General features: G+C 37.0%; 1 protein-coding gene and 2 long non-coding RNA genes across 5 annotated transcripts in view; 1 reads left to right on the top strand and 2 right to left on the bottom strand.

Annotated features, from left to right (window-relative positions):
• LOC118764808 overlaps nucleotides 1-18,741 on the bottom strand; it is a 19,150-nt gene extending 409 nt beyond the window's left edge. Inside the window, exons 1-2 of the long non-coding RNA XR_005000616.1 lie at nucleotides 18,587-18,741; nucleotides 12,679-12,685 (exon numbers count right to left, since the gene is read on the bottom strand). This is a non-coding gene — a long non-coding RNA (uncharacterized LOC118764808). The remainder of the gene's footprint in view (nucleotides 1-12,678; nucleotides 12,686-18,586) is intronic.
• Nucleotides 1-18,840, bottom strand: part of LOC115215573 (FYN-binding protein 1) — a 282,872-nt gene that overhangs the window by 148,994 nt on the left and 115,038 nt on the right. The gene's annotated exons all lie outside the window — the stretch shown is intronic.
• Nucleotides 1-18,840, top strand: part of LOC118764807 — a 41,350-nt gene that overhangs the window by 19,824 nt on the left and 2,686 nt on the right. The window lies entirely within an intron of this gene.

Raw genomic sequence — 18,840 nt, 5'->3', positions numbered from 1 at the left:
TGAAACATTTTCTGATATTCTGACATCGTGCGTTCAAAATATTCTAATGATTCTATCTCTTACATGCAACTGTTTTAGCTACATAAGCTTATGTATGTATGTGTGTGTGTGTACTTACGTTTGTACGTAGTATATTTGTTCTTTTTTTCTATTTAATTTAGAATAAATTTTGACTGGCCATTTTGTAAGGTTGTGAAAAAGAAAGCATTTTGTTTTAATCATCATACTTCAAATCTTAAGATCTTACTGGTTTTTATACTCCCAGATAGCATGATCAGTTGTAGCGTATGAATTGAGGATTTGCGTTCTCTCCCCAAGATCCTAAGTTTAGACAGACTTTGTTCCAGGAGTGTCGGTATGTAACCTGTTGCTCCAATGATAATAGGTGTGAAGCTGAAAGTGTATCCTGGGTTCCGGATTTGCAAGTTATCTGACCGGGCTGTTTTAATTTTTAAGTTCCATCAATATTCTTTTGACTCATCAGTCTCAATACGATCAACTTTGTCTGTAGGTGTTTTCTTTTCTATTATCCTGTTCCAGACTGTTCTGTCTATCACATCACGCCTCACAGGAAAATAATCTCTGGAAGACATTCTCTTACAGTTGGTAATAATGTGGCTGATGTCTTCAATTTTGGTCCTGCACAACCTACATTTGTTGTCTGTCAATGTTTTCTGCTTTTTATGCTTTAGGTACTTGGTGGAGATCTCTTGTTCTTGGATTGCATGGAGGTAGCCTTCAGTATGGAATGTCAGAAACTTGTTGGTGTTCCATGCCAAGCTTTTCATATAATCAGTCCCTCCTACGGTTTGTGTTTTATGTGCCAAGTACCCAGTATTATCTTCTCAGTAAACTCATCCATCTTTTTTTTTATTCTGTTCTGATAAACAGATTTTACCAATGCTTCTAGGGGAATGATTTGTATCAGTTCTTATTTCATACCTCTCCTCAAGTTCATTAGCTATCTTAATTACGTTGTTGATTTCATGGTCACAAACTGGGGCAAGATGGTTACTGGTCTCTTTACTCTGCTGCAGATATTGTTTCAGTGTCACAATATGTGTTTCATATGACATCAATACAGATTTGAGACATTGACCACCATCTTTCGTTGGGAAATATAGCCTGTCTACAGCTCCATTGATGTTGAAGGTTCCTGAAACACTGAATGGCTTTCTAGTTTGAACGTCTATCTCCTTGAGTTCTTGTAGTGACCAGTTCAAAAGGCTAAACATAGGTGTGAAGGCAGGCACTGCAAAGGTGTTGTGGGCAATGTTTGCTGTAAGCTAAGAGTTCTGATGACCATGTTCTCTTTACTCTCCTGAAGTCCTCATTTTCAGTTCTCTCCTTATTTATAGATCCATCATCTCTGACATTCTCCCCTTGTCCAAGATACATATTATTATCTTCTGACTGTAGAGGTTGTATTGTCAAGCCATTCATTTTTAGATCTTCAGAGGTGGGTACAACATTGTATGTATGTATGTATGTATGTATGTATGTATGTATGTATGTATGTATGTATGTATGTGTGTGTGCGTGTGTGCGTGCGTGCGTGCGTGCGTGCGTGCGTGCGTGCGTACGTACGTACGTACATACGTACATACATACATACATACATACATACGTATGTATGTACGTACATACATACGTATGTATGTATGTATGTATGTATGTATGTACGTATGTACGTACGTACGTACATACATACATACATACATACATACTACATACATACATACATACATACATACATACATACATGCGTGCGTGCGTGCGTGCGTACGTACGTACGTACGTACGTACGTACATACGTACATACATACATACATACATACATACATACATGCATGCATGCATAATAACAATAGCAACAATACATGCATGCATGCATGTATTGTTGCTATTGTTATTATTTACTACTCTGAGTTTTTGATCTTACTTGCTCTGGTTAATTCTGTGGAAGCGGACAACATCCTGTTGTGAAAGGTTTCACAGGGTCTCCTTCCACGAACTAAAAAAATTAGCACTTAAGTGTTAAATATCATGGAAGATACTCAACACCCAAGTACCAATCTCAAAATCCTAGCTGTCTCAAATAGAGCAATTATTGTTTGGTTTTTGTTAGTCTTCTTTGCATGTAAAACCCTCATAACAACACACACTCACATGCATACACACACATTCTTTGTTTTGTCCTGTACTCTTTTACTTGTTTCAGTCATTTGACTGCAGCCATGCTTCAGCACCGCCTAAGCCTAGTACTTATTCTATCGGTCTCTTTTTGCCGAACTGCTAAGTTATGGGGACATAAACACACCAGCATCGGTTGTCAAACGATGTTGGGGGGGGGACAAACAGACACACACATACATATATATACATATACATATATATGACAGGCTTCTTTCAGTTTCCGTCTACCAAATCCACTCACAAGGCTTTGGTCGGCCAAAGGCTATAGTAGAAGACACTTACCCAAGATGCCATGCAGTGGGACTGAACCTGGAACCATGTGATTGGTAAGCAAGCTACTTACCACACAGCCACTCCTACTGTCCATAATGTTTTTCTTAATGTAAACCCTTGTGGTTAATAAAGAAATCATTGTTGTTGTTGTCGTTGTTGTTATTATCATTATTATTATATGTTGTCTGTGTTCGAACAGCTGTGAAACATGGGTTGTGACCACAGAGGACATGCAAAAGCTTGAAAGAAATGAAGCTAGTATGCTCTGCTGGATGTGCAATGTTAGTTTGCATGTACAACAGAGCATAAGTGTCTTGAGAGAAAAACTGGGCATAAGAGACATCAGATGAGGTGGGCAAGAGAGACAAACGCAATGGTATGGTCATATGATGCATATGGACAAGAACAGCTGTGTAAAGAGGTGCCGATGTCTAACTGTGGAAGGAATCTGTGGAAGAGGTAGAAATAGGAAGACATGGGACAAGATGGTGAAGCATGATCTTCCAATGTTGGGCCTCATGAAGGTGATGACTAGTGACTGAGACCTTTGGCAATATGTTGTGTTTTAGAAGATACGTCAAGCCAAGTGAAATCATAATTGTGGCCATTGCTGATATCATGTAAATGCCACCCATGAAATTGTAACTATAGTTGTTGCCAGTAGCATGATCTTTGAATGTTGGGCTTCACGAAGGTGATGACAAGTGACCAAGACCTTTGTAATATGTTGTACTTGAGAAGACTTGTCAAGCCAAGTGAAACCATAAAGGTGGTTGTTGCCAGGGTCATGTAAATGGCACCCATGAAATCATAGTTGTGACCATTGCTGGTGTCATGTAAATAGCATCCATACCAATGGCATGTAAAAGGGACCTATTACACTCTAGGAGGGGTTGACATTAACAAGGGCATCCAGTCATAGAAACCATGTCAAATCAGACTGGAACCTGGTACAGCTCTCTGGCTTACCAGTTTCAGTCTAACTGTCCAACCCATGCCAGCATGGAAAGTAGAAGTTGAATGAGGATGATGATGATGATGATATATATAAAGGAGATATACTTGCATAACGAGTGACTTGATCTGAGATCGTGTGCTGAACGAAAACAATTGCAGCGTGGAAGGTGTTTATAAGCCATGTTTCTTAAATGGCTTATAAACACCTTCCACGCTGCAATTGTTTTCGTTTCAGCACACAATCTCAGATCAAGTCACTCGTTATGCAAGTATATCTCCTTAATATATATATATATTTATATTTATATATATACTAGCAGTATCGCCCGGCGTTGCTTGGGTTTGTAAGGGAAATAACTATATAAGCATTTTTAGAGAGTTACTTCCCTTATAGATGCCAATTCGGGCTTTCTTAGCCATTTCTGTTTTGGTGTCTTCAAGCCATGAAGTCGTTGTTCTAAAAGAACGCTGGTCTCCTTGACAACGCATTACGACGTTGATTTCCTTACACTCCCTTCCCCACAGCTTCACGAGGGAGGGAAGGGGGAGAAGCAAACAGGTGCAGATGTGAGCGTGGACGCCAACTCCGCTGCCATCGACACACGAAAAATTATGCATTAAAATGGAATAAAAAATGATGTTAAATTATTTTTAAAATCGTAGACTCATCGTTGATGCGCGCTAATAGCCAGACGGGCTCGATATGAATCACGACTATAAGATAACCGAATTTGGTTAAACTGCACCGCAAAATGTGGGAGGAGTTAGGAATCTAAATCGAAGGGGACAGACACTCACACAACTAGAGTTTTATATATATATATATATATATATATATATATACATACACACACACTCATTATGTGGGTGATATTTTCAACCAAGACATTACAACTGTAGCTGATTCTTCAAGTGCTTCAGTTCTGTGTATATAACATATATTTATTTCATTGCTGACACTTAGCAATGGTTTCTTTCATTGTTTTTATATGCCATTTTCTATCATTAATAAAGCTGTGGGTATTTTTGACATGGGTGTGCTAGTGCCTTAGTGATAGTATATTAGGCATGAACATTGTTTTTGTAAATGGTGATCAATTAGTGAATGTGTGTGTGTGTATCTGTATCTACAAGTGGAGATTGTAATGGTGACCACCGATTTCTAAACCCCCCCACCACCACTTTTAACCCTCAAGGCGTCTCTCATCGCTTTTAAGGACGAAGTGCAAAAAAAAAAAAAATCAAAACCGGTACAGAAAAGGTTTGAAAAAAATTCCTAAATTTTCTAATTTTATTCTCTTTCACTGCAGAAGCGTTTCCCATTGTTTTTAAGTGTGTAGTGCAAAAAAAAAAAAAATCGACAAAATCGATCCGGAAGGAGGAGGGGCGGATTAATAAATTCTCAAAAAAATTTTTCCATAAAATGCTTCCACCCCATCATTTTGCAAGGATGTGATGAAAAATGTTTTGAAAAATCTCCACCAAAACGGGGCAAAATCCAACTTATGTGGGTGTACTATTCTGAAAGTCCGCCAAGGCATTCCTAGTGTGAAAATTACCCAGCAACAACGGGCTACTCAGCTAGTGTGTATGTGTGTGTGCGTGCGTATTTATATTTCCTCCACGTTCCTTGTTGTCTATTGCTCTTTTGCGCTTTCTTCCCCGGCACGTCTCACCCTTTTTTGATTCTGAACACACACATACGTAAACACACACACACACATATATAGAAACACACTATCGCAGGGATACGTACATGATCTCACACAGTTACATACATCACTTTGTTTTATACATAACAGACAGTAGTTGAGGCGTGTGCTGGGCGAACTGCGATCAATAAATGAACATTTTGAAGGCACGATACATGAAGCCATCGGCGTCCACTGAATGGAGACAGGGAGCTTTTAGCTACATCTCCATCTGCTGGCTTTTATGAATGAGATAGTTGGTGAGGTAGTTCTAGTCAATAAATATATTATTGCAACCTGTAGCCCAAATTTATGGAATTCAATTTCCTTACAAAATGATTGTTCATCTTGCTTCTAATTTATTTTTTATTTCAATTTCAATGGAATTTGCAATAAAATTTCAACAAAATGTATCTATCGTCTGCTCGTCTAGTAATTCACCATTGTGTTGCGAGAACAAAAGAGAGGATAGAAGGGAGAGAAGAGAGAGAAAAGGGGAAAGCGAGAGAGTGGGGTGGGGGGCGGAGAAAGAGAAAGGAGATAAAAAATAAAAAGAAGAGAGAGAGAGAGAGAGAGAGAGAGAGAGGAAAAACGTAATATAGATTTGAATAGGATTTACATACATAAAACGAAAAAGAGATTGAATGAGATAGGAAGAGGGAGAATGAAAGAAAGAAAAAGGAAAAGGGAAGTTAATTGATTGAGGAAAAGGTGGAAGAGGTGAGGAAAAGAGAGACGGAAACAAGAGGAGTAGAATTAATAGTAGAGAGAGGGAGAGGGGGAGAAATGGAGATAGACAATATTAAAAGGGAAAGTGAAAATGTAAACGGAAGGGGCGCTTGAGATAGAGACGGGAAGAGTGATGAAGGAAATGACAGTAAGTCGGAAAAGAAGAAAATTAAATACATGCGTACGTCCAAGCAATAAATTCATCACTAATTTATTGTATCATATCCAACTGAAGTTCAACATTTCCCTGACACCCTCTTAACTGCTCCCCCTACATATGTAAGTACGGACGGACATACATACATACATACATACATACATACATACATACATACATACATACATACATATTCCCCCCTTCCCCCCAATTGCTGAAGTCCAGTCATGGATCTGCATACATGATGCCTTTCCAACGTTCATGATTAGAGATGGCAAAGAGCTTCTCCATAAGTACTTTCTGACTGATGATTAGTAATATAACAACTCCACCAAAATAGGTCACGAAGTAGACAAGATGTATGAGACAAAAGTTGTGCATAAGTAGCGAATACTGTATGCATGAGTTGGATTCGATCCAACATAGCCAAATTTAAATCAACACTGCTACAGAACTTTTCCTACGGTGGAACAATGGTTTTTTTCTCTGACAGCAGTATTTACATATGCTAGGCCGAAATTAATGTCTTCACCACTTGACCCTTCCTAACCTCTTCTACTTCACCAAAAGCTAGAATAGATAACAAGACCACCAACTAATCTATTGTTCTCAATGATATATATATCCTTCTGGATCTTAATATAAGCAAGCACATCCCAAGCAAAAATCAGTTAGTCACCAACTGGTGACAACTAAACGAGGTCTGGCTGACCAACCTTGGTCAGAGGGAGACAGCAACTGTGAGACAACGTTCCACACCATACAATTCTCTCTAGCTCTAATTCTGTTCTCCTACAACAACATTCTATCACTGTCTGTGGATTACTACTAACTATACATATATGTAAAACTATGTAAAGAAAACATTCTACCACAGCAAACTTTACTTTCGCCTGCTTTTGGATTTATCAACCTGCCCGTCGAGGCTAGGTATTTATAATGTAACTGTAAATAAATACTTTTCTTAAAACTTCATGCATTGTTGCATACACATTTTACAACTTGCAATTTTAATAACAAACTCTTATCGTCACAACTGTTGCTGACAACATCATCATAATATTGTTTATAAAATAATGTTTACTAAATCAATTTATACCATTACAATTGGTAACTGTACCAAATAAATCACTTCTGTTACACATATATTCCTTTCAAAGTGACTGCAAAATTGGTAGCCAGAGTAATCCACAATTGAAATAACAGCTCTCACTTTGTAGGACATATATTATTGCAACCTGTAGCCCAAATTTGTGGAATTCAATTTCCTTACAAAATGATTGCTCATCTTGCCTCTAATATATTTTTTACTAGCAGTATAGCCCGGCTTTGCTCGGGTTTAAGTTAGGATTATTAAGCTAGTCAAGCTCTTTATTTCAAACCAAACTAAGTAACATCGACGTCAAATTTGAGCGTTGAAATTGTTAAACTTTTGGCTGAAAATGAGTTGCTGACAATTTGATTGGGATTTCCCAATCAAATTGTCAGCATACATGTGTTTTGTACGCATTCACACATACATACATACATAACAACCCCTACGAAATTTTAAAAATCTGTTCTCTCTCTCCCTCTCTTTACACCATCGCTAGAAGGAGACTTAACTCATATTTGCAAATGGCGTATTTCTTCGACTTGAAAAATGTTTAAAAGTTATGGCTCAAAATTATTTTTACTGTTATTTGCTGCTGCCTCGGGGGAAAATAATTTGATGAAAATACAGCTAGGATCGTGACGAATGTCCTCCTAAAATTTGAGCAACATGCGTGCTATTTTGTGGACGTGCATAATTTACATTCATGTACACACACACACACACACGCACACACGCACACACACACACACACACACACATCATGCCTTTTATATATATACAGATTTCAATTTCAATGGAATTTGCAACAAAATTTCAACAAAATGTTTCCATCATCTGCTCATCTAGTAATTCACCATTGTGTTGCGAGAACAAAAGAGAGGATAGAAGGGAGAGAAGAGAGAGAAAAGGGGAAGCGAGAGAGTGGGGGGAGGAAGAGAAAGGAGATAAAAAAATAAAGGAAATAGCAACAAAATATGAGGTGGTATCAAAACGTTCCAGAACTAGATATACTTAATAAAAAATAACTTATTTACCTAAGTTTTAATATCATTTTCGAAATAGTCACCTTGCTCAGCAATACACCAGTCCCTGTAATCCTGCCACTTTTGTAATCTGGCCTGGAGATCGTTTTCCATAAACGAGTCAAGGACCTTCTGCGATTCACTCTGGATCTTGACAACGGTGTTAAAACAGCAACCTTTGAGCTGCATTTACATCTTGGAGAAGAGATGGAAGTCCTCACGTGTTAAATTTGGCGAATAGGGCAGGTGTGAAAGTGATACCATGTTGTCTTGGGCAAGAAACTCATGAGAGAGGAGAATTCAATGACTGTGTATTGTCATGAAGAAACCAATTCTTTGTGCTCCACAGATTTGGTCACTTTCACCAAATGTCCTCCCTCAAACGCTTCAAAAAGCTGCAGTAGAACTCTTGATTAACAGTCTGGCTCTGAGGGAAGAATTCTCGATGCACAATACCACATTTCCGAGGGTAACACTCGGGGATATTCTTCTGCTTGTGAAGCATCCATGCCTCTCAAAACACTGCATATGACCCATTGCCTTGTCGGTGTAAGCTTGCCAAAGCATGCTCAATGTCTCTGTAGCAGACTTCTTAAGTTTAATGCAAAATTTCATGTTGGCTCTTTGTTACTATCTATGACAAAATCGCAGACTACAGCATACACGTGATCACAAAAACACAAATTTCACATGTTAAGTAAACATAGTGATGTCACTCAGCACTCTGCCTCATAAAGGTCACTGCTAGCTCTCACTGTGCATACAACCATGTGCTGCCATCTGTTGGCATGCTACAGAACTAGTCCAGGAACTTTTTGATACCACCTCATAAAGGTCACTGCTAGCTCTCACTGTGCATGCAACCATGTGCTGCCATCTGTTGGCATGCTACAGAACTAGTCCAGGAACTTTTTGATACCACCTCATATCTGATGTACAAAATGGATAGGCATGCAGGGAAGGTGCCACCTAGATGTAACAAACATTGTAGACTCTGTGGAATTTACATAGCAGAGGTCACCCACATCACAGTGTTACTTTCCATGAAACATGATGTTATGGCAAAAACAATTTATAATGAAATCCAGAGAAAGGATCATCTTGAGAAAACAAATATAAGAAGCTACAGAGATGTAGAGGGCATAATCACATATAACATGAAAGATTACTAGCTGAATGTCCCTGACAGCATTTCAATAAAATGTAAGCATAATGAAAGACATTATGTACAGCAGTTGAAATCAGTTACCCATAAAAAGTTAATTTGATCTTAAAGATTGGAGAAAAAGATAATATCTCTGCTGAACTGATGAGAAATTTGTAGCTACTCCATTCAGACTGTAACTTTAGATTTTTATCAGTTATCATTGGAGTATTTACTTGGTTATGCAACTATCTTCCTCGGCATCGACCTTGAGAAGATGGTTTTCATAAAACCAGAAAGAACCTAATTAAGGGATTACAGCAACAAGCTAGTAGAAATACTGTCTCAAATATATAAAACATTCAAGAAGCTAAGCCAATAAGATGCACCTATGCACTGACATCCTTACCTTCAACAATGCAGATGTGGGCTCACTCATATTTGTGTGTGTGTGTGTGTGTGTATATATATATATACCTCACTAATCAACACCAGTATTGTTAGAAATAAGAGTCAAAACAATTCAATAGCCACAAAAGCACTATCTTAATGAACTGACAAGGGAGACAATCGCACTACAGTTGCCAATATAGCCAGATCACCGATGATTTTGCATTTTGATGCTTAACGCACCTTAACGCTCTCACCATGCCTAAGGTTAAACCCACCTCACCTTATAAGAGTTCTGTTGAAATCATATGCTGGTTTCATAAATGGTGAAATTGAAAATTATAAATAATATGGGTGGCTACATTTTACAACCTAATGGCAGAAATATATACGTCACTGAGCTGAATAGCGTATGATTTCAACAGAAATCTCATAAGCTGACAGTGCGAGATGTGTTTAACCCAAGGCACAGTGAGAGCCACTGACGAGTGTTAAGATGCATTAAGCATCAAAATGTAAAATCATTAGTGATCTAGATCTATCTGCTGATTAGCGACCTTGTTCACTTTAGTGACATATATATTTCTGCCTTTAAGTCGTAAAATTGCGAATTAGCCACCTATATTATATATATATATATATATATATATATATATATATATATATATATTTATAAAGAGAAGGATATTTTATATATTCCTTCATTGGAGACGGTGTAAGAAAATGGTTAAGCAATAGTTAATATAGCTAGCATACATACAGGACACGGATTCTCCAAATCCAGTCTGCTAGCTGAAAAGCAAAAATTTGTAAGACATTCAAAAATTCTCCATGTGAGATTCTTGGGTGGATAGATTCAAACACTTTGGTGTATGCCCTGGAAGTTCAAGCAGCATGGAACACAATCACATATTTACAAACACTGGGAACCCGCTTAACTCAAAAAGTCTTGTCACTTTGTTAGCTATCAGCTTCAACTGTCTCAAGAATTTAAGTTTTAAACTCAAAGATAAATGATATATACATACATACATACATATACACATCATGCTAAGAGTTGCTGAAGTATGGAACAAACTGCCGGCATCAGTTGTTTGTTGTTGGAGCACTACATCCTTCAAAACTTCCACGCTTCCTGAGATTTGCCAACACTACACCTGATTTTCTCCCCTCCATACACATGCAAGCATGTATCTGACTCATACACTGTTCACTTCCCAGACATTTGTACATTACTGCATATGCTTTATATGCACTTTTGACAAGTTCTGGTGCACCTGAGCACTGTATACAATAATTTCATTATTATTATTATTATTATATGTACACATGCAAACACACATAGATAGATATCCACATGGTTCTAGGTTCAGTCCCACTGTATAGCACCTTGGGCAAGTGTCTTCTTCTATAGCCTCGGGCTGACCAAAGCCTTGTGAGTGGATTTAGTAGATGGAAACTGAAAGAAGCCTGTTGTATATATATACATATATATATGTGTGTGTGTGTGTGTATGTGTGTGTCTGTATGTGTGAGTGTGTGTGTGTGTGTGTTTGTGTGTCTATGTTTGTCCCCCTCACTATTGCTTGACAACCAATGATGGTGTGTTTATGTTCCTGTACCTTAGCAGTTCGGCAAAAGAGAACAATAGAATAAGTATTAGGCTTACAAAGAATAAGTTCTGGGGTCGATTTGCTCGACTAGAGGCAGTGCTCCAGCATGGCTGTAGTCAAATGTCTGAAACAAGTAAAAAGAGGAAGGAAAAAAGAATATATATATATATATGTATATATTTATGTCTTTGTTTGTCCTCCTACCATCACTTAACAACTGATGTTGGCGTGTTTACTTTCCTGTAACTTAGCAGTTTGGCAAAAAAGACCAATGGAATAAGTACTAGGCTTACAAAGAATAAGTCCTTCGGTTGATTTGTTCGGCTAAGGGCAGTGCTCCAGCATGGCTGCAATCAAATGACTGAAACAAGTAAAAGAATAAAAGAATATATGCATGTGTGTTTGTGCATGCAAATGTGTTTTTTTTTAATGTTTACTGTTAATGTTGCTTTATGACCTTTATCAATGCTGGTTCAAAATCTGTGGTAATTGAATCAATATTTGAAAATGGTGCTAACGATTTTTGCTGCACAAAGAAATTAGCAGTTCAATGGAATAACAAGAACGCATTAGATTCTCATGTTTTTGACAAACCGTTCATAAACAGCTACAGAAGTTTCCTCTGGAATTGAGGCAGTGAACTTTTTTGCACACTTTTATTCTATCGGCCTAAACCATTAATTTATGGGGACGTAAACACACCAACATCGCTTGTCAAGTGATGTTGGGGGGACAAACAGAGACACACACATGTATATATATATATATATATATATATATATACAACGGGCTTATTCCAGTTTCTTTCTACCAAATCCACTCACGAGGGTTTAGTTGGCCCGAGGCTATAGTAGTAGACTCTTGCCCAAGGTGCCATGCAGTGAGACTGAACCTGGAACCATGTGATTGATAAGCAAGCTACTTACCACACAGCCACTCCTGCACCTAGAATCCTCATATTCTTTTTGCCCATTCATAAATTGTTTTATATATTTTAATCATCTTTTTTTTTTTTTTAATTAAATAAAACGTGACAACCTTTTTCTGAAAGAAATAATTTTACTACTTGCTATAATTTAATTAATTGCTGATATGAACAACTGTTAAGCTGATTGAATGTTTTTCTTTTTTTTTTTTTGATCAATTGTTTTTGATAAATTGCATTTTGACCAAATGTATATCATATATCTACACACACATACACACACACACATGCTGTCAAAGATGTTTGTGAACTGATAATATTTTAAAATAAGCTGATGCTAGGTTTAAATAAATGCATCAAACATAAGATATATTGCATATGTGTAGTTTAAGAAAAATTTAATTTCAGTTGAAGATACTTTGAAGAGCTTGGAAATTTTCATCCCTAAAATGTGCTGAACTTATGGCCCTCTTTGTTACTTTTACCACTGAACTGTGTTACAGTTCTATATTTAAGAGATGAGGAATTATGTACATTATTTACATTTGATGGATATTTGTCATCTTGTTTGTTGTTAACACATTTCGGCTCATATACCCTCCAGCCTTTGTCAGGTGTCTTGGGGAAATTTTGAACCTGGGTTCTCATTCCTAAGGTTTTTTGTTCTTGTTGTTGTGGTTGTTCAGGTCACTCTATGTATATCCCTTCCTCATACTATTACATATTAGCAGGACAAATAAGGAAATAAATATATTTAGCTACAAATATATGAATCACGGCAAAGTTTATTCTTGTAGGTCATTTGTTATTCAAAATAGAACGAATTACTTCCACCAAGGAAAGAAGTTATATTTTCATTGGCGTTGGTTTGTCTGTCTGTGTGCAAAATAACTCAAAAAATTGTGAACGGTATTTGATGAAACTTGCAGAAAAAGTTGGTAATGGCACAAGAAACATATGATGAAATTTTGGTAATGGTCTGGGAATTTTTATGGATTCTTGAAGGATTTATTTTTGTTATATTTACTTTACATGAAATATTACAATGTTACATTCTTTGATTATCTCCCTTGAAAACACGTTCATTGTTTCCACGTTACCTATGGTGGCATTGCCGTTTCCAAAGTTTTATTTTCGTTTCTCTATTAGTAATTTTACTCACGTATCTATGGACTCTTGAGGGATGATTGATACTATACTGACCACAGAGGGATGTAAAGTAGTTAGGTAGGTTTAGTTTCGTAAGTAGACAAATACCTCTTTTATCTTTGCCAAGGAATCATCTGACCATCGTCCTTGGTGATTTCAATGTGGATCTCCTTGATTCCCCAAACCATGAGATATTGACAACTATGAACCAGTTTGGGTTCGACCAACTAGTCCAAAAACCCACCACCGACTATGGAAGCCTGCTAGATCATGTTTATGTGAACCAGGATCGGCATCCACAAGTCACCGTAACTGACTGTTACTTTTCCGACCATGATGTTGTGCATGTATCACTCAAGTTTTAGGTAATTGCTGTTTCTTTTTAGTTGTATGGTGAAACTAGCTTGCTGTTGTCAGTGATGTATTATAACTGCTTCAGATGATACCTGTTTTTAAAAGGATTTTTTTTTTAATCATATGGCTGTGTTATTTTTTATTTTTTAACCTCACCAAGGAGGTTATGTTTTTGCTGGTGTTGATTTGGGAAATTGGGCGATTTTTAGCATGCATGTATATGGGTGGAAATGAGCTGCTTGGCGGAGGTCTGCGCTCTCTGAGTGCTTTTCTAGTTTTCTAATTGTACTCAAAAGATGTAACCAGATTACATAAAGCTATATATATATATCATCATCGTTTAATGTCCGTTCTCCATGCTAGCATGGGTTGGATGGTTCAACCAGGGTCTGGGAAACCGGGAGGCTGCACCAGGCTCCAGTCTGATCTGGCAGTGTTTCTACAGCTGGATGCCCTTGCTAACACCAACCACTCCATGAGTGTAGTGGGTGCTTTTTTCATGCCACTGGCAAAGGGGCCAGAGGAGGCTGGCAATGGCCATGATCAGTTGGTGCTTTTTACGTGCCACCGGCACGGACGCCAGTCAAGGCGGCGCTGGCACAGGTGTCACAACTACAATTTCCATTTGATTTTTATTTTGATGTTTATATATATATATATATATATATATATACATATATATATCAACAATACTTTATCACCAGAATTTGAAGACAAAACTTCACAGAAACTCCACACATGTTAGCTACTTTTACCAGTTGGCTATAAACACATGACCTACTCCTAAACTTCATGGTTCATAACTTCTTATTAAAATGTTGCATCCGGTAACAGGCAAAAGTGTTTGTAGACACTCATAAAAATATAGATAACCAATGAGATTTAATAAACAGGCAAAGAAAACTTAAAAAATTGTGTTACCTATTTATCTTTTCAATTTTGATATTAGGAATGCTTGACATATCTATTCACTTGTAAAAGCATACATTTTCATATCTTCAATATAATATAGGTAAAACACATAAAAACAAGAAAGGTGGCTATTGTTAATGCAGTTTTAGCTTTATAGATAGACTTTTCAAAATTCAAATTTCCTTTTTCACACATCCTCTTGCAGTATTTGACTTTTACTTCACTGTAAAAAGTACAATGAAGGAGGGAAGAAGGACTAAGATTTTTTCCTTTTAATGCATGTTACAAATGTTTCAGAATGCAGAATATGATAAAATGACAAAAAATTACAAAAAAAAGCAAAAATATCATTTTAGTGGTTGTTGCTGTTCCATAGGCACGATGAGTGTGTGTGTGAGGGGGTGGGAGTGGTGGTAGAGACACCAACATTTAAAAGACATGGATTTTTAAAATTCTTCTTTCAAAATGGCCTCTCTTCATTGTTTTGCTGTGCATAAAAAACAAAAAAGCGGAAACCCCAACAAAAATAAGGAAATTCAAACATATATGGGACAGGTATTCCAAAAGTTGAGTTTTCCAGTTTCCATTAGGAGTAGGTGGGGCACAACGAGCAATATTTACTGCATTTTTGACTTTGAAGAAAATGTATTTTTAAGAAATGTTCACTGCCTTGCCAAAACTACATCAGCTAAGCAAAGACCTTCTCTAAATGCAGTAAAAACTATAATAGTTTTCAGAACACTATTTCACTGTTCTCATTGAGCATATAAGAAGACAAATTTAGGCAAAGCAGAATGAGTAAGACAAAAAGTAAATTTGCCTCTTCAGTTCTCCAGAATTACATTTGAAAAAAGATTCATACACATGAACATCCAATCTTAGACGTCAGAAAGATCAGAAATACAATAAGAAATTTATATATCTTAGTCAAATGAAAGAGCATTGTGTAAAAACAGCACATGATATGAAATTAATGAAACTTAACTAAATCTTCTATGTAGCTTCCTAATATATTTATCCACCTACACTCTCAGAGCGGTTGGCATTAGGAAGGGCATCCAGCCGTAGAAACTTTGCTAGATCGGTTTGGAGCCTGGTGCAGCCTTCTGGCTTGCCAGCCCTCAGTTAAACCATCCAACCCATGCCAGCATGGAAAGCGGATGTTAAACGATGATGATGATGATGATGACAAAGATGATGCAATTAAAGAGAAGAAATTATTAAAATTATTCATTACTCATTTTGCTCCAATTTAGATATTTTCTTTTTGGAATCTTAAAGATTATCAAATTAGATATTAGTGTGGGAAAAATTTATGTAGAATCCAGCAGGGAAAAGAATATTGAAGGTTAACCCTTTCGTTACCAACCTGGCTGAAACTGGTTCTGGCTCTGAGCACAAATGTCTTGTTTTGAATTAAAATCTTCCACCAAACCTAAGTCACAATTTATGTTCCTGCAACTAGCTAAATGATAACTAAGTTATTTTACTAAATACAGTAATGAAAGGGTTAAACACCCAAAATTACCTAGATATTTTATTAGCTACCCCAATTACAATCAGGTCAAAAAGTTGAGGAAAAATTTCTTGCAAAAAATGTACCTGTCACCAATGTTTTAAACACTCTCAACTTCAACAACTTATACTATACTGACCAAGTTTTACTTTCAAGGAGGATACAATGGTACAAAATTGGAATATAAGACTTGCAACGCAATGGTCAAAAACTGGTATGGAGAAAATAACAAGAAATTGGAAATTATTCATTTTGCCCACTTCCATTTAGTAATTTCAAGTGTTTGACAGAATGAAGAAAAATACAAACAAAACTAAGAAAGATTTGATTTCATGAAAAACATTTGAACATACATACAATAATTCTAAAGCAGACAAAAAAAAATGCTTTTAGCAGTTGAGAGATGTAATTTTATGATTAAAACTAAATTCAAAATAAAACTAGTTCATAATACCTCACTAAGTTTAAAAGTAGCAATATGTGTGTAAGTGTGTGCATATGTCAAGAAATGTCATTGCTAAGTCATGCATTGAAAGAGGAATTTGACCTAGAGACAATAACTTTATATCAACCTCTTTATTTTTATATAAATTCATACTTACACATACAAACACACTCACAAACACTAGCAGATACATACATATTGGGTTGGTGCATAATTATTGCAGCTTTTTTCAACAACTTTTATTCAGCAAAAACAATAACAATGTTTAACAAAAGCATCTTTAAATGATGGTCTGCCAAGCAAATGGGAAGCAGTAATTGAAGTAGAGGGTAAATATGCTCCAGAATAATCATTTAAAGATGTTTTTGTTACATGTTGTCATTGTTTTTGTTGAATAAAATTTATCGAAAAAGCTGCACTAATTATGCACCAACCCAATACATACATACATACATACATACATACATACATACATACATACATACATACATATGTACATTCATACCTTTTCAGGAGTGTTCTGTTGTTTCCCTTTTCTCTGTTTCTGTCCCAAAAGTAGCTACAATACCCAAGCTGCTTTGGGACTGGGTAGTAAACTGTTTTTTAATTGAATTTATTGGTGTCTCTAAGGTGACAAAATCTATGGTTATTTATCATAAAAGAGAATCCATTTCATTTTTTAAGAAGTGAAGACACCTTTGTACAAGGGGAAGTCAAAAATTATTTGCACTTTCATCATAACATATCTTTATTATTGTCACATTGCCTTCTGCGTATGCGTGCTTTTAGATGGTACTATTGTGGTCATGTGATCAAAATTTGAGCCTGATCACATCAGATTTCTTTCTGGTTTTATAGTATAAGCATGGCTGCTCCATTAGCTATGTGCACCAAAGAAGAACAAAGAGCAGTGATCTAATTTCTCTGGTTGGAAGGTGTGTCAGATGACGAAATTCTTTTATGGGGACAGTGCACTTTCACGTAGAAGAGTGTATGAGTGGATCAAGAAGTTTAAAAGTGGCTAGACAAGTGAGATGCACAATGAGGGAGCAGCATCAGCCACCACCACTGATAAGAAGATTCAGCAAGCTCAAGAGATCACTGATCTTTGTTCTTCTTTGATGCACATTGCTAGAGGAGTGGCTTAAACTTCGATCACATGACCACAATAGTACCAACTATAAGCATGCATGCACAGAAGGCAGTGTGACAATTATAAAGATATGTTATGGTGAAGATGCGGATAATTTTTGACTTAGCCTTGTATATTGAAAGAGAGCCTTTTCATGCCTGATTGCTGGGAGATGGGGGCCACCCTATACTGAGTACTACATATCCTGCATAGCAGCCTCCCCACCAATATCTAGCCAGGGAGTTGGGGAGGCCACCCTATAAATCTGGCTCTGTATAAAATAAGCCATTTTTGCCAATGGGAATTTGGAAATCCTTCAATAAATAATGGTGGACGTATCAGTAATAATTTATCAAAAGTAATCTTTAGTTCAAAATTGCAAAGACTCTAATAGAGTGCTATGCTTCTCCAAGAGACAACAATAATACTTCTGGAGTCATTAAAGTAGTTGGGACAAATTTCTATAATATGGACACTAAACTCTGCTTGTGAAGACCTGTTGAGGCAAGTGAAATCGAAATCAAATTTGAAGACTGGCATCCGTGCTAGTGGAGCGCTAAGAGCACCATCCGAGTGTGATTGTTGCCAGAGCAACTAACTGGCTTCTGTGCCGGTGGCACGTAAAAAGCACCATTCGAGCGTGATCGTTACCAGCATCGCCTTACTGGCACTTGTGCCGGTGGCATGTGAAAAAATATTCGAGCGAGGTTGTTGCCAGTGCCGCTGGACTGCCCCCTGTGGCAGGTGACATGAAAAAACACCATTTGAGCATGGCCATTGCCAGTACTGCCTGTCTGGCCCTCGTGCCAGTGGCACGTAAAAGCATCCACTACACTCTCGGAGTGGTTGGCATTAGGAAGAAGTGTTAGGAATGTTACAAGGAACATTACTATGGTGATGTTTCTTGTAAACCACAACAACAGGCAAAGAAAGCATTTTCTTTTCTCTGTTGGTCATGTGATTTTGTTGTCTGCTTTTTTCATTTGACCTGGTGTCACAGCATATCTCACCTCCACTAAATGTCTTGTTACTGTTATACACACACATTATTTACACATACATATACATTTAAGCACAATTAAATTTTTGATATATGATGACATAATCATCTCTCTCTCTCTTTCTCTGTTACACACACA

The sequence above is a fragment of the Octopus sinensis genome, linkage group LG9 (genome assembly GCF_006345805.1).
Source record: "Octopus sinensis linkage group LG9, ASM634580v1, whole genome shotgun sequence".
Lineage (NCBI taxonomy): Eukaryota > Metazoa > Mollusca > Cephalopoda > Octopoda > Octopodidae > Octopus > Octopus sinensis.
The sequence above is the reverse complement of the archived record's forward strand: the minus strand, read 5'-3'. Positions and strand labels throughout refer to the sequence as shown.